At 39.9% G+C, this 26,615-nt stretch overlaps 1 long non-coding RNA gene across 1 annotated transcript; it reads right to left on the bottom strand.

The window, feature by feature from the left end:
* Nucleotides 1-300: 300 nt before the first annotated feature.
* LOC110044303 (uncharacterized) lies at nucleotides 301-26,044 on the bottom strand. The gene is made up of 8 exons (XR_016203087.1): nucleotides 25,950-26,044; nucleotides 22,254-22,327; nucleotides 21,744-21,791; nucleotides 10,101-10,198; nucleotides 9,510-9,582; nucleotides 4,783-4,866; nucleotides 1,888-4,413; nucleotides 301-966 (listed from the first exon to the last, which is right to left on the bottom strand). It is a non-coding gene; the product is annotated as an uncharacterized LOC110044303 (long non-coding RNA).
* Between the last annotated feature and the right edge of the window lie 571 nt (nucleotides 26,045-26,615).

The raw sequence follows: 26,615 nt of genomic DNA, 5'->3' as shown, positions 1-26,615 counted from the left end.
TCTTAATTTTCGTCCAGGTGAGCCAGTTGATGTATTTGTCCCATAAGAAAGACAACATTTCCTCACTCAATGTCCTTAAATGAACCAAAAAGAAACAACTTTTTGTCACAGAGTGATGAGACTATAATAAAAATGATCAATTAAAATAATATTAATAAATTATAGCCAGGTTTTTTAAATCTATTTATATACTTTCTTTGCTGGAAAAAAGATATAAAAAGTTGTGGCTGAAGAAGTTATAAGATGGTCTATGCTACAAAATATAGAAATAACAAAATGAATATTCCAGCCGTTTACTCACCAAAATGCTGTGATGTTTGCACACTTTGGAGCACTGCCTGATTAAACTGCATCTGAGTTGAATATGAACTACAGAGTTGCATATTGTATCCTCTCCCAATTTATTCTGTTAATATCTTCAGTTCTCCTAGAATGGCTAGCTGAAGGATAAAAACAACATTCATAAGCAAATTTCCACTAGTCAGTTTTTAATTGGCATTTAATTGTCTACTGCTCAAAAGACCAAGACATGAAACTCTAAAACTATTGGTACTGTCCAGAGAGGTCACATAATAATATTATTATGAGGTCAGTTTTTTTAATTTGCAACTAATGGCAAGTTTGATTTTTATCAAACATTGTAACAATTTCACCCACTAAAGATAAGCTGGATTATGTGTACTAAAGACATCCATGGTCGAGTGTCGATCAATACCTTTGATGAATACTCTCAATTGACACTCGATCAACACCTGATCGACACTCAATCGACACTCCATTGACACTCAATCTACATTTCTATTACTCAGTTTTGCAAATGTCACAGGGTAGGTGCATTTGATCACCTGGTATGACACCATTCTTAGCCCAGGAGACAGTTCAAAATGTCAAATGCCTGGCAAGTTCGTGGCAGGGGGGTGGGGGTGGCCAGGAGATAGTGGAGTTCCAAATGACTGATCCATAAGCCTGATACAACAAATATCAAAACATATTTTTACTACAGTTGCTACTGATCTCGCAAACTGATTGTCATCACAGTGGTCAAAATTTGTTGTGGACTCACTCGGCTGTGTTTCACGAGTCCACAACATTTTGGTCACTGTGATGATGCGTATCATTGTCAATAAGAGTGCAGACCACGCTAAACCACATTCGATTTGTTAAATTCACATCACTGAAGTCATTTATCAACATCAATGAACAAACATCATCAAAATTTCAACTGTGGCAGCAAACAGAGCTTTTTTCAATAGAATGGTAACTTGAGACAAAAGCAAAAACTTATCCATAGATTAAATTTTCAGAGTCAACAACTCTTTCAATGATATAATTAATATAATAATTAAGTCAGGTCGAGATGGTTTGTCATGCATGGCTGACTGAGTTTTTCCTTCAATGCAAATTTTCTTTACGTTTACATGAGCTTTCTTTCAAGGGAATTGCCTAAGCTCAGAAATTACCAGAGGCATTGTACACAACAATTTATACGAGGATAGGGTTAAGTTTAAGCTTAATTATTAAGTTACGTTTATTTCAAGCACTGACCATGCTAAAATCTATGCTATGACGGACACTTCAATTTAATGCACAAGACTTGACTGAGTAAGGAAAAAATATTACCTTTGTCAACTTTTGTAAATAAGTACATGTGAATTGAAAATAAAGTCTTGTCTTTTCTTAACGAAGAGCTTTGCCGATGAACTGAGATTCAGTCAAGTGCAATTAATCTTCGACCAAAATGTTTTCGCCGAGGATCTGTCCTACTATGAATATACGCAATTCATAGCTCTTTAGTCCTTTATGTAGCCATTGCTGCGTTTAATTTACTTTTTCGACCCCGTTATTCTCTGAACACTGAAAACAAATGAACGAAATTCAAGGACTTACCTTTCCTGGTCCAAAACACAATGAAAATTTCACCAGATCCGCCATAATGAAGCCAAATTAAGAAAAATGTCTGCTTTCCTCACAGCCGACTTCGTCGACCTTTAGTCTCTCTCTGATTGGCCAGAAAAATGCGGGAAGCCGCTGGCAGCCGCGTTTTTCCCGCTGTTTTCGAGCTGTTTTCTTGTGCCACCTCCAGGTCAAGTGAAAACTTTTTTATTAAAAAAATACACATTGGCAAGAAAGCAACCTTTCATTTAATCATTAAAACAGAAAAAAATACGAAAACGCAGGCTATTAGGGCGTTAAAAGAGGAGTCGCAGGATATGGCCATATTTGACCTCGCCTTTGACATGACATGACGTAGGATCAAAGTTGTACAAAGCCATGGCGCCTTTGAACGCCTTTGACATAAGAGATCAAAGGTATGCAAAGCCGTGGTGTCTTTGAACGCCTTTAACGCGCGTCAAAACTTAAGTCAAAGTTATTGACATGTTTGACCTCACCTTTAACAGGGATCAAATGTATAGCAAATCCATAAGATATTTGATTCCTCCTTTGACGTGGGTCAAAGGTGGAGTCAAAGTTAACATCACATTTGCCCTCTGCTTTGTCATGAATCAAATGTATCGGCAAAGCCATGACAGTTTTGACATACATTTGACGCACGTCAAAGTTTGGATCAGAGCTATGATCATATTTGACCTCGACTTTAATCAGGATCAAATTTAGAGTAAATCCAATTTTTCGTGCCGTGTCTTGACTTTGCTGATTTCACAGTTCTTGTTTTATCAAATTACGAGTACATACAGAACATGACGGACCGAGTGGTAAACACTGCAGGAAGAGAAGGACTGGAGCTGAATGCAGTAAAAAGTGACCAGAATAACTGCACGGAGAGAAGCCCTAGTAAAGATTGGAAACGAAGAAGTGGGCGATGCAGAAGAGTTTGTCTGTCGCAACTGTGATAATTGGATGGTGCAGTCACGGAAGGCATCAAGAAACATCTAAGCAAGGCATGACAACCTTTTTTCAACCTGATGAAGATCTCGAAAAGGAACACGGAAAACGAAAGATGCTGGTGTGTTCAGTGCTGTAGTTGGATAAGAAGTCTGCAAAATATGAACTTGCAACAGAAGAGGAGAAGCTGGATAGATTCCAATTCATATGCCTGAGAAAGATCCAAAAGGAAGGAAACAGAATACGCTGGGCACAACACCTTAGGAAAAATGACCATATCTTAAATAACAGGCATGAATAAGATCAGTGATGAGTTCCAAAGGAGATGAATACATGGAACTGTACTGGAAATGCATGTGCTGAGAATGGAGGGGAACAATGACTGCAGGATGAAAAAGGAGTGGCAGCCTGAAGGAAAAGTGGGACGGCCAACGATCACATGGAGAAGAACAGTGAAAAAAAGTGCAGACAGGAGGAGTGAGCCAGCTGGGCCGAAGCCAAGGGTGAGCCAAGAGACTGATCTGGTTAAAGAATATAACTAAATATATATTGTCTTCTCCATCCCGACGTACAATAACTTACGGATCCACCTTTTTTTTCTTTCGCTCATAGCTTACGTGCTTCTTACTTGGGCCATAAATCAAAGGGCAATAAACATGGTCTGTATCTTACAGTACACAAGTGCACCTCGAGCTCAGTTAGTAAGAGGTAATTCATTGAATAATTTAAACTTAAATTATGTCTTACATGTACTGTACTTACCTGCTGATGAAACAGAATACGAGACTACCGGTGGGAAAACTACAGATAGCTGATACATCTCCTATTTCCGAATTCCCATTGCATGTTTAGGATTTAAAATCATTTTTGTTGGATTTGCCCTGTTTTCGGACATTTACTGTTGCCAATTTCGAAGTTCCCGGTTCAGAGAGAGAGAGAGAGAGAGAGAGAGAGAGAGAGAGCATCATCATGATTTCAGAACATGGTAAAACTATATCATTTGGGCTTTTCATCGTAGGTGTCCCCAATTAGTATACATTGTATGCCAGCGACTTCGACACGTTAATAAAGTTCTTATCTTATCTTATCTTATCTTATCTTATATTATCTTATCTTATCTTATCTTATCTTATCTTACTTTATTCTTCTACTGTAAAGAAATTTGTCCTAAGGTATTCTCTTCTGACTCTTGGGAAATAATTAAATTCATTCCATTATGTTGATTAATAATTAAATCACATTTAATTCCCGCATCCCCGCTATTTCAAAGCGTTTTTCTTTTCCCCTTACAATTGGAAATAGCAGAGTTCAGTCACTTTTCCCTTGATTGAAATTGAATTTACCAAGAATTCCTCCTGCTCTAATAGATGTTTCTTATGATAATGGAAAAATATTTAGTTGCAAATGCTTGCTATATGACATGTACTTGCGGTTCCTAAACTTTAGAAACGACTCACATTTTGGAAGTGAAAGTGCACAAAAAATAATATGCCTTGGATAACAGTGAGGTGTAATTTACATACCTTTCTAGAAGACGAAATTTCAGGTCCTCCAATATGTGGCATTACCCTTTGAAAAAGAAAACAATAAATCTAAAATACACAGCTCATCTGCACAATTAATGAAAGCTCCGTTCAGTTTTAGTCTTAAAACAGGCTATTGACATAAAAACTGACTCCCATCAAAATGCTCAAGACAACAATTACGAACACCTTTTCCTTCAGCAACAAAGTGCACATTATTTATTTTTACTTAAAAGCTTCCATAAAATGAAACTTAGATAAAAACAAATTGACCCACAAAAGTTAAGGAAATATCACCTGTACAAGCTGTTAGTCAAGAGGTAACACTGTGTGGTATAACCAAAAACTAGCTAAAATTAATATAGATTTTTGCTTAATACGAATAAACAATCATGCAAAATTAACTACGGCGTACCTGTTAATTTGTTCAATATTCCTTCAGCCACCAAGGGATTCAGTCTCAAAATATATTAGTGTCGCAACTAAAACTTCCTGTCAACTGAAGATAAAATTCCTGTCAATGACATTTAGGCACACCTGCATGTTAGCTACCGAATGTTCTTTACATTTTAAATGGCCAGTTCACATTCAGATGATCGAGCATGAGTGTTACGCTTGCAAAAATAATACAGCGCTTTCGGTGCAATTACTTGTCATTGTTCAATATTCTTTTGGCCACAGAGTTTAATTTTGGCTCGTAGCAAAGCAAAAATAAGGAATTGCAAAATAACAAATTGCTTTTTTATGTATGTGTCAAACTCTTTCCACTGAAGTCGAGTGGACCGCTTTTAGCGGGACTACCACTTAAGTCTGAAAATAAAAGTTGTGTTCTTATCATGCCTACAATGCTGGTATTTTTAATTTTACAATCAGGTTTTTAATAGGAATCAGTAATCAGACAATATTTAATGGCATCAGCTCTCAATAAGTGATCGTACGGGTTGAACCTACTATTGCAGGTGAATTCACTGCCTCGCAAAAAAAAAAAATGCTGGGGTGAAAACAGCTCACAAAATGGAAGAGTTGACTTCCTGGGAGTGAAATGGTATTAACTTCGTGAAAATACTGTGGAGAACTGAAATGGTGATGAGGTAAGGAACCTGTTTTGGGGCAGTGTGTAAGCATTTTTTTACCTCATAGTGTTTTATAAAGGAGGGGCATGGAGGTGCAATCCAGCAGACAGCCAAACTCGGTATGTAAGTTTTTCACAGCTGCCAGATAAACTTTAACAGTGCCATAAGAAACTGCATTGGAAAGGTGGGGAAGGAAGTATATTAGAATAGCCTCACTGGTGGGAACAAGGGAGTATTAGGAGAAACTAGCTTAAGATGCAAGCAGAAACGAATACATTGGTATTTGCCTGATGGATGTGTCCGACGAATGGTGGCTGCAACAGTGGTAGCAGTGCTTTCAGTAAGATTTGAAGTAGTTGTCTACCTTTTGTTAGCACCCGCCGGAGCTGAGAAAAGGAGCCGAAGGCCCCTTGTACTCTAGGGGGGTATGGGGGCATGCACCCCCCCCCCCCCCGAGAAATTTTTTTGAAATCGGGAAGCTCAGAAAGACGATTTCCAGTGATTTGATGCAAACTATTAACACCCAAGCATTCATTACTTTTATCAGAGTATTTTTTATCAAAAGTATTTTTTTGTATAGTTGGCAGTCTCGTGCATATTATACACTATTTTCAGTTGTGTATATACTACTGAGATTTAGGTATGCCTTACTAAAAGCTAATAGAATGTTACTTGTCACACTGTGTGTTTGTTAAAGGACTCAAGAAATACTACATTAAAACCTTATGTGGTTGTCTTCATGTTCATCCAAAAGAACTACGTGTCTTCAGCTTTTTCAATATATACTAAGCAAACAGAAACGACAGCATGGACTGCTGCCGCTTCATCATGGAACTGACGATGCATGAAAACGAGACTTCTTAAAACACAAGGTACATCATGTAATGTGCGCTGGAGTGTGACCTTTAGTGACAATGATGTTTACGACAACATTACGTTTAATACGCAAATGAAATACGACTACTTGTGGCTTTTAAAGTGCTAAAATCACAGGGTAGTGTATAAATTAACTATTTGCTTGGTTTTTTTTAACACTTTTATTATCTTTCCAATAATAACTAACCATTGAATAGACTAAGAGAGTACCCGCCGGAGCTCAGGTGGGAGCCGGGTCTTACTGAAAGCACTGCCTGGTAGATGAAATTGGCTGCCTTTAGGGTAAAACATTGGTTGGGAAAGGAGGGATCAGACAATGAACGGGCGATTCATCGGGTGCAAGAACGCAGAAATGGGGCATTTGGAAGCGAGAAAGACTATCAGCGATGCTATTGTCAACCTCGGGTACATGTTTTGCAGTAGAAATAAAATGAAACTTTAAGGTTTGGAAGGTGATTAAACGAATGTTATTCATAATCCAGGGAATTTTTGAACTCTTGGCAGACAGAATGGCAACCGTTGCTTGATTACCAGAGTGAAAGCAAATTCTCCTGTTGGCCCATAGGGGACCCCAGAGCATGCCAGGCAAATAGGATAGAGCTCCGGCCAATTGGATGCTCATGCCAGTGGAAGGGTTGAGTTGATGAGAAGAGGGCCATCTACCCTGGAAGCGTAGGTTTTGAAGAAACCCCTGTAGCAGGGATCCATATTCGCAGTCATCCCATTGTCCGTGACAACTAAAAAATCGCAGGGACGACCAAAACAATGCCGAAACCCCCCCTCTGGACGACTTTAGTTTGACTCTACCAGAAGAAAAAACATTTCTTATTTTCCCATGGGGTCCCTGCATTCTGATCCCCTGTTATCCATTTGAAACTTGCAGAAAACAGAGAAAGTCTTGCAGTTTTCTTTTGCGATCAAACCACCCTTTTGGACAGCTATCTTCAATGACTTGATCAATAAAATCATTGCAGCCTCAATTTTCATTTTGTCAACCGCTGAGCAATGCTATGTACTGCATCTGCATCCACGAAAACACGTGGCCACGCATCAGCATCAGCTGTTTTGGTCGTTTAGATCAGGATATGGCGTTTAGTAGTGTTAACACTTCGGAAAAACAAGCCAAATACAAGCAGGAAGAGTAAAAGCACTCCTTTCAGCCTTCATGGCAATCGCAGAGGCCTTGGTTGTCTTTTGTATCTGTTTTTTCTGTGTCCGCTGATAGTTGCAACTACGGACATGATGTACTGGGAGACTTTTAAGGTGAAAATAATAAAAAAGTAAACTTTCCATTTACATGCTGTTGTGCTGCAACCCCTAGGATTTCACGGTAACAATAATTGTTTCCGGTATCATGTTGTTACTGTGATTCAGAAATAATGGAGCCGAAAAACGGTTTGCCATGGACATCTTTAGCCTTGCTGATCAAAAATAACTCATTTGATTTTTTTTTCCTTTCTCTAATTCTAATTGCATGAAGGGTTGACCCGAGAAGATAATTCGACAGGCTTCAAGGTTCCAATGAGGGACTGAAGGTCACGCAGACAACAGGTTCTTTTAGATGACCAGGAAATGAGCATAAGGCAGGCACTGTGAAATTTATCTTCTGGTAGCCTGATCTCCATACGGACAGAGTCGAGTGTTATACCCAGAAACTCGAGGACCTGGTGGGACGGAAGGTCTTCTTTGGAGCAAGGAGAATGTTTAACTCCTCGAACAGAGTAAGGACCTGGCGAAGGGCTGTGGCACAATGAGAGAGTGGAGGGGGCTGGAAATGAAGAAATTGTCCATTATATGGATGATGGAGGAGATCTTAAGGTGATTTTTTGACTAGCCATTCAAGGGCATAAGAAAATTGGTTAAATAGGTAGGGGGCACTTCTCAGCTCAAAGGGAAGACCTTGTCAAAAAAAAAAACTGACCTTTCAAGATCATGCCTAGTAATTCCCAGTCATGGGGTGGACGGGAATAATAAAGAAAGCAGATTGAATGTCAGTTTCCTTTTTTTTTTTTTTCTTTTTTTTTTTTTTTTTCATAAAACAGCCTGGACCATGTTCTAGGACCAGAGAAATGGCAACATCAATGCATATATACTGGAGGGTAAAAGCTTCAATGGGGATGTGTGCATTCAGGCTGTCTGGGGACCTTTTGGGGTAAGAGAGGTGGAAGATAGCAACTATGCCACTTTTGGCGGTTCTTTTTGGAGACAAGCTCAAGGGGATCGATTGGAAAATTGTGAAAAGGGAGGGATTCGAAGGGGTCTGCTAGGCAACCAAGTTCAACTTCCTCTACGAGGTTTTCTTCAATATGTAAGGGTTGTCGATGAGTTGGGGGAAGGGTTTTGGCTGTTCTGAAGAAATGGTTGCACTGGAAACCCACCCGAAAACCCTAGCTTATCCCAAAGGAAAGTTTAGTAACAAAATCCTGGATATAGTGGGTCCTGAGTAGCTCCGTTAAAAGGGAAATATTTACTGGTGTTTGGGGCTTCATAGAGAGCAAGGCGTAAGCAGTTTGATGATTTTTTATCAACCTGGCCTCTAGTTTTTGGAGAGGGGTCATCATGACTGAAGGCAGGGTGGTCTCCATTGCAGGTTTTGCAGCGGTGTCTCTGAGGGCAGGGGTCTTGGCTGCATTTGGTCCTGGGGTTGTTATTATTGCGGAGTCCACACTGTTTGTTGTTGGTCACGTAAGATGGCTTGCAATATGAAAACTAGAACAATTCTTACACTTCTCCATGACTCAGACCCGAACGCTTTTCAAACTTTAAGACCAAGGTAGTATTTCCTTCATTTGACAGACTTTCCTTGATTTCTACTTACTTGCAATTTTCGTTCAGCTTTCAAAATTTTCATTCAACTAAGTTTACAAATGACACGCATGTCATGTGATTTCCCACCTTTTGTTGTTTTCATTACATCAACTTCCAGTCATTTTGTAAAATCAAACCAGAATCCAATATAATTAAATTTTCAAGTATATATACAAGCATACATAATTTGCAAATAAAATTTAACAATTAAAAACAATTTTTCCATTCATGCTTGCTGGATAATCACATTGGTTATAGACAACTCATATCCAACGTACGCACATGGAATAATTGTTAAGTATACATATGGACCTTAAACTTGATCAGTAAGAGAAAATATGCCTTAAGTCAATGTCTTAAAATTAATGTGCATGTAAGGACTTACCTGCTGGTGGAACGGAATATGAGACAACCATTAGGAAAGCCAAAAGACAGTAGCTGATGCACCTCAACATTTCCTATCATACAGAACAAATGTCAAACCAGCAATACAACAAAACATCGATATAGCAGAACCAACCAAAATGGCAATTAATGCTTGTAAAAGCGAATGTTGCAATTCTTGTTGTAAGGTTGCATTTAGTAAATACCAGGCGTAGTCAATCGATATAAATCGTTACCACAAATCAATCAATTTAATCGATATCAATCACCGACTACTATCAGCAATCGATAGCAATCGCATTCATAGAAAAAATTCTTTAACTATCAATTGCCATTGATTGGCAAAAATCGATAACAGTCGTTAATACTTTTCTTTAAGAAAATCGATCATTATCGATTAAAAACAAATTGACAATAACCATCCAGACTATTCAAAAATGGCTTTACTATTGGATGTAAAATAATACCTGGAAAAACACGGGACGTTCATCTTCAGTATTCTACTGTATTACATTTTCCTTTTGGCCTGATCTGAGATCTAGTCTTAAGTTTGTTTCGTAATGCAAATAATTGAAATCACTAGAACACTCACTCTGTTGTTTATTTTGCCCCCTCTTAGTACCGACGCTACAATGAGACTGGAGGATTGTACACTGCTACTCTGGGTTGAGCTTCTTCTGGCCCTGTAAACTAGCAAAGAAAGATGTAAAGCCCAAAATGTTTGTGCCAGTTTTTTTTCCATTCTTGTTATTAATTTTTGTCGATAATCGTAAAACATGTGCTGGCTATGATAAATTGACTGAGTCAATAAAAGCATTATAGACAAAATTTTGTCAAACATTCACGTAGGGGCCAAACCACCCCCAAATGTTTCGTCAGTTCTTGGGTATTTCACATTATTTCGCATTACTTAAAAAGTATTGCCTCTTTCTACACCACACTTGGCAGATAAGCAGGAGACCTATTGCCAATTATATTTACGTGAAAAATGTCAGTTAATGTCAAAGTTGTGACGTCACAGTGATGACCTCATGTTTTTTGCCACTTTTGAAGTTTTTAATATGCATATTTTTTACAATCTGTTCGAAAGAGCACATCAAGCGGAGTTGAAACCTGAAAAAAATTTGTCCACATCACAAAAATCGAATGAAATATGGCATTTTTAAATATTAAAAATAACTCTGCAAAATATGGGGTCCCCCCTTGAGAAAAATCCCCAAATTGGAGCCGTAATTTTGTTCCAGCAAATGCAGCTATGTTGCACATGTGATGTGCCAGATGACTTAAGCCAGACTGAATTAAGAAGGACAGTATGACTAAGCAAATCCCGGGGGGGGGGGACAACAAAAAAATATTTAATTTACCATATCTCAAAAAATAATCATCTCCTAAGGTCAAGGCCTTTCCAATGAAATAATTTTTTTATCAGATTTTACAAAAAATTATAGCACGTTTTGGTGACGTCATCAATTATGACGTCATAATCTGACATTTTGTCACAACTTCCAAATTCAAAAAAACTGGAGAACAAAGAAAGCTCATCTGCCAAACTTGGTTCAGAAATATATAAACCAAGCAAATATAGCCTTCATTAAACATTAGGGGGGTGGTTTGGCCCCTACGTGATTTTATCACTGTAAATTGTAAAAGGACAAAAAATAATTTCCGAAAACAATTGATAACAGTACTGATGCCAATCGATGAATCAATCATTGATAACTCACAACTTTTTTTTCTTCATCTATTTTCGATCAGTTATCAGTTTATTGATTGACTACGCCTAGATAAATAGTATTGCAATCTTATTGTACTTTCTGGTCCTTAATTCGTCACATTAATTGTTATTTATGTACGAATGTACAAATGTACAAATCACGCAGTTCAGACTCAAGTCTCAAAGTATCTACAAAAGTATCCACATGACTAACCACAGGTGAAAATACACCTGATTATGTTGCTGGCATCAGAATGACACTATTACTGCCTTAAACAGTTTTTACAATTAGTTTAACAAATTAAGGTACACTCTTTTGATATCAAAATTAAATTAAACCCTTTGCTTTAGAACTCTTTGCTTCAGAGGCTTCCTAAGGGAATAGGCAGTAGGTGAGGGAGGACAGGGACAGAAAGAACACTGGGAACGCATTGGTCTTTATGTCAGCCTTTGTCACTATACCCTGTACTAGAATGTAGTGTTACGGATGCAACACTCGATCAAGATGCAGCAAGAAATTCAGAACAAGGTTGAAGATTCTGCCCTGAAGACAGGAGGGTAATAAGAAAAGAGAACGACCATTACACAGACCCAGCAAGTGGAGAAAGAAAGAGCAAGAGAAGAAAAAACGGCAAAGAAAAACAACTGGTGCTAAAGAGCTGGAGACGAGACAGTCATCTTTGTACTGGCCAAAAACAGGATCTCATCCACAAAGGAAGTACCAGCTAGAGGTTAAACAGCAAGGTTTCAAGATTTAAGTTGTCAAGAAAGCTGCTGTCCATTCAAACCCCGCCAATGTGAAAGGGAGAACTGTCTGGTTTGTAAGGTGGATAGGGGAGGACCGTGTGATAGACATGGTGCGACGTACAAAATTAAATGCACCGTGGCAAGTTCCTATACCAGAGGAACAGAACACCTGAAGTCACTTGAAAATAAGTAAGAGCAATCGGCCCTATGGAAACATTGCAGGGTGAAGCACGAATAAAAAATTCAGAAATTCAAGATGAACGTAACCAATGTTTTTTCAAATGACACCGTGACTAGCCAGATCAGTGAGGGCATTATGACAAAGTACTAGAAAATTCATTGATGAATTCCAAAAGCAAATGGAACTTTTTCTGCATTCCTCATGCAGTGGTCTCACATGACAGAACATGAAGGACATTCTGTGACTGTGTATCTACAGCAATTGTGTTTCATGGCAGCTTTTTACGGAATCTAATATGGCGTACAACTGATGAGGCTAATTTTGGCAAAATATATTTTTAGTGCCAATTGACAGGTTTACTAGACAGTTTAGAGAGTTTTTTTTACGGTGTGTCAAAAGAATATCTAGGACGAGATGTCTTTTAATTCATACAATACATTTTTAAGCACGTGTTACATGTAAATGTAACTGATCTGGATAACATTTGCATACATCAGTAAGGATGCCCGCTTCTTCCAAGATGACAGTGACAAGCAATAATTTACATACTTTTCTGAGAGAAGAAATTTCAATTTCTCCGATATATGCTACTACCCATCTCAAACGTTGACATGGGTAGCAGCTTCAGAGGAGGTTGGGTGTATTTGTCATTTTGTAGAGTGATCTCAGAGCACACTATCCAAGGTTCTGCAGGAGAGGGTTTGAGGAGGTCTTCGGAGAGTGGTAATGTGGAGTGAGTACATCTGCCCATTTACCATTGTGCTGGTGAAAAGGAGTGGCCAAAAGGGGTAGTGTTTCATATATTGAGGAGGGCCAAATAGATGTCATCTGACTTTTTAAGAGTGGATTTGGCATCACTGACTACTGCCTCAGCTTTGCCATAGCTGCAAGACCAGTAGATAGTGAGATGAGGTAATGTGTTCAAAGCCATAGGTTTGGGAAAATTCCTTTTATTTGTTCAAGATGAACTGAAGGCCATTATCTGTGAGACAGCACAGTGGTATGCAACGGCTGGCAAAGTCGGCTTTGGTAAGCCTGATATTGGGAGTGGATTGAGTGTTTATCAGTGGGCCCACTTTATCAATGTTTTTAGACATGCTTGGCCAGAAAATGGCATCTTGAGTGAACAGAAGGTAGTATTCGCCTCCTCCATGGGAATGGTAAATTTTGTTCAGCATGTCTTGTCTCTGTGAGACCGAACATGCGAAAGGGACAATAGCACAAGTAGACTTGAGAAGGATACCATCTGCAACAGCAAGTTCTTCACAAAAATGCCAGAATGCTTGAGGCTGAAGGGGTAGATGTTCTTGAGAGGGTGACCAACCATGAAGGAAGTGATGCTCTAGAAGTTTCATGTCTGGGCAGGATGCTGTGGCCTTGCATAGTAGCTTGCATGTAGTGCCAGTAAGGATCCTTTTGGACGGTGAGGTGGGGTCCATGTGAACAAGATGTAGATGGAAAACATGGAAGGTTTTGGTAGAGAGGGATTGGTGGCCTCGTCTTGATATGGGGCTCTAGACAGGGTGTCTGCTAAGTGAGGGACCCTTTCTGTAAACCACCACAAAGTTGTAATGCTGTAGGAAAAGCATCATCTTCTGCAAGCGTTTAGGTACCGAGGTGAGATCCTTCTGGAAGATTGACTTAAGAAGTTGGTGATCGGTATGCACTGTCATCTTTGATTTCCCCAGAAGCCTTGGAAAAATCAGTTGAAGGCTTCAATCATGGCAAGGCACTCTTTTTCGATTTGCGCATACTGCTCTTTGGTTGGGGTAAGGCTTTTGGAGCTATATGGGAAGGGTTGTAAGGAAGATTTGTCAGGAGTGCTGTTACTGTGTTGTTTGCTAGGCTGAAAGAGAGCTGCTCTTAGACTGTAGTCGGAGTTGTCCACTTGAAGGACCACCGGTGCTTTGACGTAGTGGTATGCCAGGCATGGAGCAGAGGTGATAGGCCTTTTGCTTCATCAAATGCTTGTTAGTGTTGTATTGACCACAAGAATGGTATGTCCTCTTCGGTTTGGTTCTGTAGAGGTTGGGTGATGCTGCTAAGCTGTAGACAGAATTTGCTGAGGTAGTTGATTGCCCCTAGGAACCTGGAAACTGCTTGTTTGTCACTTAGGGTGGGCATGCTAACTATGGCTTGGACAGTGACAGAGTTGGGTTGTAGACCTCTGTAGTGATAATGTGACCCAGGAAGGTTGCCTTTGGAACCAGGAATTTCAATTTGTTAACATTCCGCTTTACATGATGCGGCTCAAATCTCTCAAGCATAGCAACAAGGTTGCAGCCATGGTCAATTCTGGCTTCTGAGTCAATAGTACCACAGCTGGGTATTAAAATGTTATCGACGAAACGGATGACTTGGATATCTTCAAGTACCGTTTGGATTCAGCGCTGCCATTCTACTGATGCAGAGGATATGCCAGATAGTAGCCTAGTCTGTCTGTAGCGACCCCATGGTGTAAACATGGTGGTCATCAAGGATAATTGTAATGTCAGGGGAATGTTTTGAAAGGCTTCTTTGACGTCTACGACCGATGTATTTCATTCCATGTAGCTTATGGAGGTTCTCGTCCAAGTTTGGGATTAGATAATTTGGATGTTGTGTGGCCTTATTAAGGGTCTGAGGGGGTCTGAACAGGTCCTTATCTTTCCCTATTTGGTGGGGTAGGCCCTCTCCCCCATACAACCATGTTTGACATCCATTCCCTTGGTTGAGGTACTCTAATCAGCTGCTTCCAATTTTGAGATGAGTTGCCGATGAATGGAGGCATGGATAGGTTTGACATTAGGATCCAGGTCAAAATCTACTGGCGGGCTGAGGAAGCCATGCCCCTTGAAGAGAGAGGTGCAGTTCTTTGAAATGAATTCCAGAGTTAAAGATCGTGGTTCGGGCCAGACTCGCTCTGAAGTATCTGAAGGTGTTGGAGGTGGCCCAGCTGCTGACTTGATTATTAGGGCCAGTTGTCAGGGGCGGGGGGTGGTGGCTGGCGAAGCACTTCTGCTTCAAATGATATGGCTTGCCCACTACAAAAGCCAAGGTAAATTGTCGGTCCTCAGGTTTCCGTTGACCATCTCTGTAAAATATATCTTCTCAAAAAGAGCTGAAGGACTCATTGAGACCGAAAAGAAATTTCGCTCTCATGAACTCATCGGCCAAAAGAACAGCATCTGGTGGCAATGCGTACTGTGGTTTCGCATGTTGAAATAGAGGTTTTGTCTGTTTGACTTGCCTTAAAGTGCTGGCAGCAATGTAGTGCTCTTTGATTTTTGAAGCCAAATCCAGGGCTTTCCAGTGTCATCCGCCAGTATTTTGGATGCGGTTACATCTGTTCCATTCAGCGGTGGGGATCGCACTACAAAGGACCACTAGTTCGAAGGGTCGTTTTGCAGAGATGTAGTGGTCTGCAGTTTTGGTGAATCTGTCCTCAGCAGAGTTTCTGTAACCTTCAAGTCAACAGTAGTCATGGAACTGGGTTTCCCAGAGACGATAGTGGTTGCAATTTGATCGCATGGCTTGTAAATAAAATGATGGGTTTGTCACGCTTTGAAATGGCGCAGAGTGTCAGACGGCATCGTGGCACTGAATTGTTGCTGAAGTAGCTGTGTCAAAGCTTCAATGATTACGAGTAGCCGTGTTGAAGCTTGAATGATTGTGAGTAGCTGGGTTATGTTGATGTGACAAAAAGTGGAGACTGGATTTCAGACCGGTTGTGACACCATGTTTAAAACAAAGTAAAAAAACAGTGGTGGTAGTTAAAAAAGCAATTCTAACTTCTCAGTGGAGCTGAGAAGTTAGAATTGGGTACAAGGAAGAAAATTCCACCCAGATAAAGGTAGACAGTACGAACTACAAAGGTTACAAGATCGTAGAAATTTTGCTTTTCACCACATGACTCGGCAGATAAACAAAATGCAGCCTCTTCCCGCTGATTTTAACAAAATTGACTTTGTGTCATTTGAAATGGAAGGTCTAAACAATTTACTTGTGAAGCTACAAGTTGCTCAGGATAATGTCCTCAAAGTTTTAGAGAATGAATCGGATACTGCCAGTGCTAATTCTTGGTATGAAGTTCACAATGGAGATGTATTTAACTTTAAGCAGTCTGTCTATGAATATTTGTCTAAGGCAAAGAACTTCAGTCTGCAGATTTAAATTCTGCTGCTTCCAACCAGTCTCATCCCTGAGGAAAGTCTAGTCACTCTGGATGATCAAATTTGCCAAGACTAGGTTTGCAGCCTTAGAAGTTGAAGCAGCTTTTCTGAAGGGAAAGCGGGCATTGAAAATGGCCGAGGAACAATTGGAGCTCAAGACAAGTCTAGCTAAGGCAAAGGAAGAAGAAAGGAATTATGAACAAATGAACAATGAAGAGTTGTTTTACACACCTACTTGTTTACAGACACAAAAGCTTCCTATGTTTCCAGTGTCCAGTCTTCTCCCAGCTAACATTATGAAGGACGCAAACATTACCTCCCTGTCAAAACCAGAGTCGGTTGTACCCATGACAACAGCAGCAATGGTGACTAGTTCACGCTCATCAAATGCCATTTCACTTTTGGACCCTGCTTCAAAGTCTCTCCCTGTAAGTTCTTTCCGCTATTATGTCTCAAGGCACGAAAAACCCTCTCAAGCAAATCCTCTTAGTGGAATTATACTATGAGGCAAACAGCCCCTATTTACACAAGCCCAATGACAGCATGCAGATCAGAAATTGCGGCATTGGACTTTGAGAAACATGTAGACATTGTGACTCCTAGGTGTGTAGCAAACCCCACTGGAAACACCAAAGTGCACATACCTCGTTGAATCGATCCCACTTTGTAGATGGGCCTGCAGCTGTGTATTCTATCAGAGATCAATTTTTGGGGAACCCACAGACACTGCAACATGCCTAATAGCCCTCCAGGTTGCTCAACAAGTTTGTCTGTTAGCTGTTGAGAGTCCAGGACAATACCTTTGAAGACATTGTGGACATTCAAAGAAAGCAGATGGAATTGTCTCAAATTATGATTTTCCAGCAAGCAAGGAGCCTTCTACCATCAAGCCTCCAATGTTTTATATTGATGCTATGGAATTTCATGCATTTACGACTGCCTTTGGTCTTTGATTGAATCAAATGTTCAAGACCTCTGTGAAAGGCTGTATTTTCTGGGTCAGTACACTTCAGGTAAACCTAAAAAAGTTATTAATGGAATCAGAAGGATCCTACAAAGAAGCCAAGGGACTGCTAAAGAGACAGTTTGGAGAACCATTCAAGATTGCAAATGCCCACATCACCAAACTGTCTTTCGCCTACCTATGGGAATTACGTAACCAACACATTAATACTTAACCGATCATTATGCATAGTTTGGTGTCCTTTTGCCAGTGCTTGTTTGCGGCTGGCGGTTAGTTTTTTCCCCGTTTCTACCGCGTTTCGGACTAGAATTCCACTGTTGTGAAGTTCCGAATTATTGTTGTCAAGAGATTTATCCTGCTAGACTCGTCACAGTTTGTTTGTTTGTTTGTTTTTTTCCCTCCGCTTTTAGTTTGCAGTTATATCTTTGTATTTTGGTATTTTGCCTTGTTTATTTTTTCAGTTGAATCACATCACATCACATCGCGTTACATCACACACACCCATAATTACTCTTATTTACTCTCGCGCTTATCCGAACCATGATCAAAAACTGTGCATTTAAACTGTGGCATCAATTTCTGTAGTGTCTATACCTACAATGTTCTTTCAAGTGAGAGCTAGAAGGGAAGATAAAAGTTACCTCAGATTTCTATGGTGGCCAAATGGAGACCTGGAACAGAAAGCCAAATACCATGCACCTGTTTGGTGCAGTATCATCTCCTTCATGTGCCAACTATGGAACCACGAAAGCCTTCCCTTAGAAGGAACTTTTATGTGGATGATGTTTTAAAATCTGCAACCACTGAAAACGAAACTATTGAACTAGCGAAGGATGTCAAGGCAGTGTGCGGAAATGGAGGATTTTACTTGACTAAGTTTGTGAGCAACATGGAACGCATCATTAATTCGATTCCTGATGAACACAGAGAAGAAAATGTGAAGAGCCTTGCACTTGGCCAAGATAAGTTATCCACTGAGAGAGCACTAGGAGTCATTTGGTGCATCAAATCAGATACGTTCAACTTCACGATTGAACTTAAGGATAGCTTTGCACACGTAGAGGCATCCTTCTGACGGTTACTTCTATTTACAACCTCTTAGTTTTCATTACTCCGGTAGTACTTGTTGGACAGAAGATGTTACAAGTCACCTGTCGTTCTAACAGTTGAGATGAGCCAGTTGACGACGCAGCCAGAAGGAGATGGGAAAAATGGTGAAACGAACTTTGCATCCTTACCAGATTCTGGTAGGAGAAGTACGCCTTTATGGCCTATGTTGAGAAGATGTTTTTTCAAGTGAGAGTTAGAAGAGAAGATCAAAGTTTCCTCAGATTTCTGTGGTGGCCAAATGAAGACTTGGAGCAGAAAGCCAAAGAGTATTGTATGACCGTGCACCTGTTCGGTGCAGAATCATCCCCTGCATGTGCATGTCAAAGTTTAAAAGTGCCAAGAAGTTTCAAAGCCCACGGAATTTGGAAAGGTTGTGTCGGTGCAGCCCCACTGTACGTCCGCTGCTTCAACGTGTGGGTATGGATAGTGCTCATATTTGATGAAATATGCTCATATTCGAGGAAAATGAACATTGTGTCATTTGTTATGGGAAAGGCCCACGTAACACTGAGGAAGACAGTATCCCAAGATTGAAACTGGCTACTGCCACGATTTCTGTCAATATTGGTGACAAGTTGAAGAAGGAATTGGAGTATGAGGACATTAAGGGCCACTATTGGACGGACAGTAAAGTTGTCTTAGGCTTTAAAAGTAATGAGTCTCGTCATTTTCATACCTATGTAGCCAACAGGGTTCAGCTTATCCACGAGCACACCACCCCTTCACAATGGCACTATGTGGAAACTGCACTGAATACTGCTGATGAAGGGTCAAGAGGTATGTCACCAGAGGACTTTATGAAGAAATCAGAATTGATCAAGGGTCCTGACTTCCAAAAAGAACCTGTAGAGAGCTGGCTGAAGGAAGGAACATATGAAGAACACATGGATGCAGATTCTGCAGAAGTCAAAAAGGTCAAGATTAACACTAGCATGGTGAGAGAGAGCAGTGATATTCTCAAGAGATTTCAGCAATTCTCCAGTTGGTTATAAGCGAAGATGGCTGTAGTGCTTTGCCTGAAATACAACAGAAGTCTCAGAGATAGAGGTCTGGCCAAAAGGAAAGTGTCCAGTGATGTGGCACCTGAGGAAGGACCTGCTGGACCTAATGATGTCAATTGTACTAGTACACAAGTCAATGTAACTGACTTAGAAGAACCAGAAATGGGGATCATAAAGCAAGTACAAAGAAATGAGTTCCCATCTGAACTTAAAAGTCTCCAAGACATCAAAGAGAAAGTCATCTATGGTAGTCGTAAGTCAGACAAAGAAAAGAAAGCCTGTTTAAGAAAACAAGTTCTCTCTGCATGTTGGATCTACAATCATGGACAAAAGCAGTTGAGACACCCCCCCAAAAAAACCTCTTTCGTTGAACGCGTGATTTTTTCAATCTCCAATTTTCACATCTCGACCCCCCCTCCCCTTTTCAATGTTGTAACCACGTGACAGTGTCCACGGAGCGTATTTCAACATTGAAAAGGGGGAGAGGGGGGTTTGGCAATCGAAAAAAAAGTTGCTTTTTTTCAGTTCGGAAGGACGCCTAATCTAAACTCGTTCACCCGTATAAGCTTTGTTCTTAAACCAAGCCTGGCATTAATATTCACCAAAAATTTCTTTGTATCCGATGGAAATAACGACATATACATTGACAAAATTAACAGCAGATTAAAAGCTACTAGACAATTTCAGTTAACCTGGCATTAAAAAACTGGAGAACGTTGTAAATTACACCAGGACTGAATAGGCAAGGCTGGAAAAAAAAAAAAAACATCCGGTCATCCAGGAAAAGTAGATTTTCATCTCGGGGAAGTATCTGCTCACGTGCCCCATGGGCAAGAGCTCTGGTAAGCCGTCCTCCAACTAAATTTTTGATAACGATTAAAACGGGTAAATTTTAGGCACATGGGTTATCAAGTGTTTAGCTGAAGTTTGACGAAAATTACGATTTTAAGGCATTGTTTTGTTGATTGCGTGATGCACGACTCACAGTTCAGAAGTAGTTACCTAGCACGTGATCAAAATCTGCCCCGATCAAATTTGTTTCCGGGATTGAAAATAGCCATGAATGAAAATTATGACGTCCATTGCAGTGTTTATACACAGCGTCTCGCAGATGTGAAGGCTGATAATTTTACAGATGTTTGACACCTTGATATTTCCTTTTTTCACCGCACAGGACAAGGAGTTAAACAAAACAATTTTGTTCCATTAGTTGTTTTCTAGCTTATCTGGGACTTTGGGACACGTGCCCTTTTATTTGAGAAGAGATATCGCAAACCAAGTGTTGAATTTCACTCTCCACAAGACAAGCAACAACAGCGACAAAATAAATAAACAAGACTGGAATTGGAATAATTGTTGCATTGCTTTCAATGATGCGCCAGGTTTTTATTTTGGATTTTCATCTTGAAATGACTTGTTTACGTGGCATTTTGAGGCCCAGTTAGCTATTGTCTTCTTCAAGCTTCGCGAAAATTTCTTCATCAATGCTTGGATACCTCAAATGTGAAGGGCCTGTTTTGTTTGAAAGGATGAAATATGAAATATTTTATTAGTGATGGAATGTATGAAAACAAATCGCATATGTAACGATTCTAGTATGCGCGAATATCATGGAAGTTGATAACAGCTGGACGAGAGAGGTGAACATTTGCCGGTCTCTTCAATTGTCTTTTCTGGCGTCAGTAAAAAAATTTCATCGTACCGCATAGTTTGAAAGCGTTACTTCTTACAATATTGTTTTATTCCAAACAGAAGAACATATTTTCACGAGTGAATGATTTAAAGCAAAATGGTAAGTAACGATAATGACTGATTCTATCATCTTTATCCAATATAAAAGAATTAATAGAAACTTCCCAGTGGTCTGTTGTCTTTTTTACAGCGCCTTTTGAAAGCCCCATTATCTTTTTAACCTGATTTCTCGAAATGCAAATCATTTTATTCGTGGTTGAATAAATCAAAATAAAATGGTATGTATGTAACCACTGCAATATTCAGTCGGCATGAAAGACATAGAACTTGTCTGGTCCTTGAAAAGGCGCACATCAACCCCTGCGCGTTGTTAACGCGTTATTAACGTGAATTTTGGTTTGCTTAGTTCTGAGCGGTACTGTACATTCACATTTACAATCACAAACGGATGACGAACAGCAGGGGCAAGGTTTTTAGCCGTTTGAAGGGATACCCATTAGTGTATGTTTTTGCATGAGAGGTCACATACGATCAACCAATTCTACTTTACAAAATCAAATCCTCCTCTACAACCCATAGCTAGCTCACGCAACCCATGAGTTAAAAACCATTTACTTTTGGGCGTTTGCAAGTGTTAAAATCGTGACCTGGATAACAGAGATGTAATTTACATACCTCTCTAGAAGAGGAGATTTCAGCTCCTCCAGTATGTGGTATTACCCTCTGAAAAAGACAATATTAAATATAAAATATAAAATATATAGCTCATCTGTACATTTAGTGACGGCTCAGGTCAACTTTAGTCTTAAAACTATATTGAAATTAAAATTGACTCCCAATAAACTACTCACTTTAAGACAATAATTGCAGCTGTCACTTCAGCAACAAAGCGTACATAATTTAATTTTACTTTTAAAGCTTTGATGAAATTAAAAATAAAAACAGTTTCACAAGCAAAATTCAAAGAAACACCCCCGTTAAAGTCAAGAAGTAAGACTGGGTAGTATAACCAGAAAGAAACTAAAATTGATAATAGGCAAAAGGGACTTTTAATTGCAGTATAATAGTTTTGTTGTTCAATACAGTTAAACAGTCGAGCAGAATTAAATAATTAAAAGTTAATAATCATTATCCATATGATGAAGAATAAGAGCTTTCGAACTGAAGTGCTATCCATGCAATTACCTGTTAATTTTTCTTTCAGGAACCAAGTGGTTCAGTCTCAATATGTATTGGAGTGCCACAAGAAAAAATTCCTGCTATTTGAAGACAAAATTAATGTCAATTTAACACACAGGCGGCCCAAGCTCACAATGCGAGGAGTTTTTTTTTTTTTTAAATCTTTATGCGAACGTTCAGCGCGCGAAACGTGACACGGTTACCGTCGACATCTACTATTACATAACGACCGAGTTTGGTTACGCGAAACGTGACCTTCGCCTTGCAGTATGTGGTGGTGTTGTGCTACAACGGTTTGAATTTATAAAGGTTTGTATGGGGAAAAACGGTAATCGACATTATAGCTGAAATTTCGGTATTTTTGCAATAAAAATGACTCACCTCAATGCCTTGTTGTCTTTTCTATTGTCATCTCGCTTCTCAGCTCGATCCGAAGCTATTTAAGCAAGTTGTCCCTTTTTGGTTTTCCTCTACTAAGAAAGAGTAAAGGCTACACACTCGATTCTGGACTGACCCCCGCAAGAAGCGAAAAAAAAACACTGAAATCCCGCCAGCCGCCCCAATTCCTCCGCAGAATCATAGTACAGGTTTAAGCGCTCCCTTGCAGTTAAATTCCAAGCCAAATTCATCTCCACAGCGCACGATACAAAGCTCTGAATCGAAGAAAGCTGACCATCCGGAATCAGTGATCATGCTGCCGGCACCATTTGTGGACACATTCGAAACCCGAGCGGAATGCCGGGCTAACAAATTGACCCTGACCAGGGGAAGGGAGCGCACAGTTCTCGACAAGCCAGGTACTCTGCTCCACGGTCCTCTGGGAAGATTTTTGTCCAGGCCGCCGACGGAGCATTGTTGTGACAGCCAATCAAAGCAACGACTAGACGTGTTTACAAATTTTGAAAAAAAGTGCTTCGTTCGCACCGGCAATCTCAATCTAATCGTTGGATTGTCCGTGAAAGTTTTAACTAGCTTTGCTTTGAAGGATGTCTTCGAATTTTCAATGGAAAACGTGGTAAGTAATATTCGCTGTGTAAATTTTTAAATCGCATTTTGTAATTCGCGTACAAGGCGTTTCAAAGTACCTGGCTTGTCGAGAACTGTGCGCTCCCTTCCCCTGGTCAGGGTCAATTTGTTAGCCCGGCATTCCGCTCGGGTTTCGAATGTGTCCACAAATGGTGCCGGCAGCATGATCACTGATTCCGGATGGTCAGCTTTCTTCAATTCAGAGCTTTGTATCGTGCGCTGTGGAGATGAATTTGGCTTGGAATTTAACTGCAAGGGAGCGCTTAAACCTGTACTATGATTCTGCGGAGGAATTGGGGCGGCTGGCGGGAATTCAGTGTTTTTTTTTCGCTTCTTGCGGGGGTCAGTCCAGAATCGAGTGTGTAGCCTTTACTCTTTCTTAGTAGAGGAAAACCAAAAAGGGACAACTTGCTTAAATAGCTTCGGATCGAGCTGAGAAGCGAGATGACAATAGAAAAGACAACAAGGCATTGAGGTGAGTCATTTTTATTGCAAAAATACCGAAATTTCAGCTATAATGTCGATTACCGTTTTTCCCCATACAAACCTTTATAAATTCAAACCGTTGTAACACAACACCACCACATACTGCAAGGCGAAGGTCACGTTTCGCGTAACCAAACTCGGTCGTTATGTAATAGTAGATGTCGGCGGTAACCGTGTCACGTTTCGCGCGCTGAACGTTCGCATAAAGATTAAAAAAAAAAAAAACTCCTCGCATTGTGAGCTTGGGCCGCCTGTGTTTAACATTAGCTAGGCACACCTGCATTTTGGTTGCCAAATGTTCTTTATATTTTAAGGTATCATGGTAGGTGAATTTTTACGAAAAATGCGAATTTTTTTTTTTTTTTTCTTTTTTTCGCTGTTCAAATTGAGAAGACTGAGGTAAATATTTTGCAAAAAGAATGATAGGAAAAGCTTTTTTACTTTTTTAAGATAAAGAGAAAAACTACTTTTGAATCTCATTAACCTCTGACGGTGCGTTGACAAGTTCCTGTCACCTCTAAAATTCACCACCGGTTGTCACGTACAATGCGAATTGCGGTGTGACATTTCATTTGAACGAAAGAGACGTGCACGCGAATTGTTCTTGATCCGGTTGTCTTTATCGCTAGTTAGCTTTTGTTCTTGACAAGCTTAGCTTTTGCTCTTCTTAATGTCCGGACGAAAACACAAGTTAAACTTCTTGTCCGTTTGCCTCTTCGAAGAAGCCGAAGAAGCGAAAATCTGGAATCAACGAATTCAGTGTGGAACAAGCAAGATCTTTGGCTTTGAGCGACCGTGGGTCGTACTACAATCAAGACGAACGGTCATTCGAGGACACTAGTCCCGCCAATGAAGCCTTCAGCGTGTCCGCGAAGTGTGTTCCGTTGAAGCTACACAAAGGAACAAATCAGTTAGCTTACACAATGCTGACAATCGGTTATAATTGTCTTCATTTTTCGACGAAATTTCCCGATCGAGTCAGGACAACTTTTTGAATTATGGCGAAGCTTATCAGTTGTCTCCCATTAATTCATATTATGTTATTCTTACAGATACAACTTCCTTTCGATTAGCGGAGGTTAGGGACATTTTTTGCTCAAAGAATCACTTCTTACCCGGCAGCTGACATTTCCGAGAGCATTTTGTCCCTCGGATTTTCATTTGTTTGCGGCTGAACATCGACTTGCAAGGTTCGCCTGCTGGCCCGCTTGCTTGTTCCACTTCGAGATTTCCTCTTTTTGGCTTCTCGAGGCATGGATTTAATAAATGTCTGGAGAGCGAAGAGGTCTAAAGTTGAGCAACATAATACCAATTCTGCCGACGAAATCATTAGCGTAAAAGAAATCACGGCAGTTTACATACAAAGCTTTTTAAAGTTCTGGTATTTTGTCCTTGGAACGATAACACTTCGACTGGTTTCGCACCAGAATTGTAGACGTCTGTTTATTTCAAGTAGTCATAAGCCATTGTTGCTGTAAACTGACCCGTGCCGACATCTGTCAATGCGTCATCAAATCTTCTTACATGCAGGAATTTTAAACACCTAATCATAGAAATCCCATAAAACGTTTTTCGTCTTTTTCTCGATAAAATAAAACTGCATCTAAGGGTGAACATTTTTAGTTCGTTTACGCGCGTCTTCCGACGGAATTAGCTGAAAATCGGCGGCCATGTTCAAGGATACTTCGTTCGAAAAAGTGTGTCGGGCTTTGTTTAATTTCGCTTCCGTTTCAAAGTTATGGCCTCTTTTGCAGAAAGGAACGTCCGCATTGACAATATCAAACTTTAGGAGGTTGTAAAAAAAAACAAACCACATCTGGAAAATCGCAGGCATGATTTTTGAGGGTGATGTGTGAGAAAGCATTTCCGATATTAACCGCGCCGCTCCGATAATTCACGCGCGGAAGCGAACCAATTTAGGCGAAGCAGTGTTTCTGGGTATTTCTTTTAATATTACTGCGACATTGAGTTATTAGAAAATTCCAAAGATATGATTGTATTCCATAACTATTAAGCTTTCAGAAAATGTCTAGCTTGATGCGGTTTTCTTTCAAAGCGCGAGCGTAAGAGCGCGATTTCGAAACACTGTCAATCCACCTACCATGATACCTTAAACAGCCAGTTCACATCTAGATTATAAAGTACGAGTGTTTGTGAAAAATAATATTATAGTGCTTCCCCTGCAATTACCTGCTATTGTTCGATATTCTTCTGTCCAACAAGCGGGTCAGTCTCAAAATGTGTCGGGAGTGCTGCAGGAAAAACTTCTTGTTGTCTGAAGATTAATTAACAAAACATTTATAAGAACACCTGCATGCATGTCATTTGTTCTACATACGTTATATTTTAAACAGCCAATAGTTAATGTTTCAATCAAATATAACATGGACGCTTAACGAAGCTGTTCTTTTTGTAACTTTTCATGTTATGAAGTATGAAAGCTTTTAAAAATAATATATTTATTTAGTACGGCACCTTTATTAACTGTAATTGTTCAATAGTCGTTTGGCCACCAAGTGATTCTACATCTAAATGTATTGGAGTGCCGCAAGAAAAACTTCCTGTTGTCTAAGAATAAATGTCCATAACATAAAGCACACACACATTGAAATTGATAATTAATACTCTGTATAATATGTCCTGTTTTAAACAGCCAGTTAATGTTTTTGCCACACTTGCATGTAAACTGCCAAATGGTCTACTTTAGGCTTACTGGGAATTCCCAGGGGGAGGGGCGTCTCAAAACCCACAATTTTTAAAGAAAAGTATAGCATAAAAGTGGAATTTCCAGAGGGATGGCGGGGGGGGGGGGGGGGGTGGTGGGATCAAACAAAAAAAAAGAGACTTAATTAGTAG

This window comes from Orbicella faveolata, unplaced genomic scaffold (assembly GCF_042242905.1).
Source record: "Orbicella faveolata isolate gen_17 unplaced genomic scaffold, um_ofav_v1 contig_4, whole genome shotgun sequence".
In the NCBI taxonomy this organism is placed as follows: domain Eukaryota; kingdom Metazoa; phylum Cnidaria; class Anthozoa; order Scleractinia; family Merulinidae; genus Orbicella; species Orbicella faveolata.
This window is presented reverse-complemented; position numbering and strand designations above follow the sequence as displayed.